Source organism: Otolemur garnettii, unplaced genomic scaffold (genome assembly GCF_000181295.1).
Source record: "Otolemur garnettii isolate 467f Iridium unplaced genomic scaffold, OtoGar3 scaffold00025, whole genome shotgun sequence".
In the NCBI taxonomy this organism is placed as follows: Eukaryota; Metazoa; Chordata; class Mammalia; order Primates; family Galagidae; genus Otolemur; species Otolemur garnettii.
This window is the reverse complement of record NW_003852420.1, coordinates 21,678,028-21,680,540: the sequence shown is the minus strand read 5'-3', so window position 1 is coordinate 21,680,540 and position 2,513 is coordinate 21,678,028. Positions and strand designations below refer to the sequence as shown.

Below are 2,513 nucleotides of genomic sequence, written 5' to 3'. Positions count from 1 at the left end.
TCCAGGAAATATAAGGACATCGTGCCACAGCAATCTGACACATCCAAAGTTGAGGAGCTTCTGTCTCAGAAAGAAGTGTGAATATGGTTGGGAGAGCAGATAAATCCCAGTAAGATTCGTAAAGCACCCGTAGATTTTTTTAAGAGAAGTATATTGGCAAAACCCAAACCAAAGATGATGAGGGGCACAAACAGTTTGAATAAAAAAAATCCCTTGGGGCCCCAACTTTTTATGGCAGAAAGAAGTTGAATAATCAACTCAGCTGTAAATATGGATCATATCTTATGGAAAAGATTTTCTCAGAGAGTGAAACCAAGAATCTAGAAGACAGAAGCAAAAGTCTCTGAAAAAATGGATTAATGAAACTATTCCCAGAAAACAAAACAAGATAGAAGATTCCTAGATTTCAGTTTCTATCATAATTGTAGAAAAGAAGCCCCAAGCTAATCTAATTTCTCTTTCTCATGCCTAGAATCATATAAACCTCTTTTCTTTATCCTTGTTTCATTTAGAATTTCTTTTTGTTTTCTTCTGTAGCTTACCTTAATGAAACATTTTATATACCATAGTACAAAATGAAAAGCCAGAAATTCACATTAGTACAGTATCAACTGACCTCCTGACTTTCTTCCGATTTCATCACTTTCTACAGTAATGTCCTTTTTCATTCCAGGATCCAGTCTAAGATCTCACACTGCCTTTAGATATCTGGACTCCTTCATCTCCTCCAGTCCGTGACAGTTGTCTTTTCCTGTCTTTCACGATCTTCACACTTTTGAAGAATCCTGGTCAGTTATTTTGTAGCGTAGCCCTCCAGGGTTTTCTAATGATCAGATTAAGGTTATGAATTCTTCTCAAGAATATCACAAAAGGGCTTTCTTTCCAACTTGGGCACTGCAGAATGGCTCCCGCAAAGAAGGGTGGCGAGAAGAAGGGCCGGTCTGCCATCAATGCAGTGGTGACTCGAGAATACACTATCGATATTGATAAGCGCATCCGTGGAGTGGGCTTCAGGAAGCGTGCGCCTCGGGCACTCAAAGAGATCCGGAAATTTGCCATGAAAGAGATGGGGACTCCAGATGTGCGCATTGATACCAGGCTCAACAAAGCTGCCGGGCCCAAAGCCATAAGGAATGTCCCATACCGTATCCGGGTGCGGTTATCTAGAAAACGCAATGAAGATGAAGATTCACCAAACAAGCTCTATACTTTGCTTACCTATGTACCTGTTACCACTTTCAAAAATCTACAGACAGTCAGCGTGGATGAGAACTAACTGGCGATTGTCAGACACATCAAATAAAATTACAAAATCACACACAAAAAAGAATATCACAACAGCGTATAATATATGCCCTTGTCAGACCACCCTGTCAGGGTGTATGATACAACTTACTGCCTGTGATGTTAATCTTGATTACTTGGTCAGATGGTGCTTAGTAGGATCCTCCAATGTGAAAGTATTATTTTTCTCCTTATAATTAACTGATACCTTGAGGGGAAACTTTTGAACTATGCGAACATCCCGTTTCTCCTCAACCCTCCCTTGTTGAATTTAGCATCCCCTGGTGGATCTCACCTTGAGTAATTATTACTGTGCTGTTCTAATGGTCATCTTCTGTTTCCCTCATTTCGTCTTTACTATAATCAAAATCCTTTTGTAAAGATGAACTGTCCTTTCCCCACGTTTGTTTATTTGTATTCCATTATTTATTTTTCTCAGTAGGGATTCAGGTATTTACTGTTCTATTGCTTATTATCTTATGCTTGTGTTACTTATTTTCTGTCTCAAATTATTCCAGCTTTGACCACGGGGAGAGTTTTCAGGTTACTTCCTGGACCCTTTCCACATGCCCACATCCTTTTTTGAGTATTTTCTTATTTTCTGGCATCAGAAGATGCTCTAGGTTCGTGTGTTTTCCCACCTCAGCCCCGGTGTCAACCACTTCTCCAAGGACCCTTCCTTTCTTTTGGGGGAATGGTATTTAAACTATGTTCTGGGTACATGTGTTTCTACTGGGGTGTCATGGCTTCTCAGCCTCACAGACGATAGCAGTGTACACATACACATACCCATGCATACACAAAAACCTATATTTCTGTATTTATCTGTATATTTAAGAAAAAACAAAAGTTCATCCCAATACCTCCACTTCTAGTCTGACAGGGTTCATTCCTATTTGTCCTTTATTTGTAACTTCTTTCTCTGATAGTGAGAAAGCTAGCTCTCTTGGACAGAATAGTTTCTTATTTGTTCAGTCCTGGTAGACACATAAAGTAATTTCAGGATTTCTAACCTTTATACCTGTAAGAAACAAATTTACTAAGTAGAGTATACTGTAGTTCTTTTTGTCTTTAACCTTCTAGTATTCAGTCAAAATATTATTTTCTAGGCTCGGCGCCTGTGGCTCAAGTGGCTAAGGCACCAGCCACATACACCTAAGGTGGTGGGTTTGAATCCAGCCCAGACCTGCCAAACAACAATAATGGCTGCAACCAAAAAATAGCCGGGC

At 39.7% G+C, this 2,513-nt stretch overlaps 1 pseudogene; it reads left to right on the top strand.

The window, feature by feature from the left end:
- The first annotated feature begins 901 nt into the window (after positions 1-901).
- LOC100956480 lies at positions 902-1,276 on the top strand (annotated as a pseudogene).
- Positions 1,277-2,513: the final 1,237 nt, after the last annotated feature.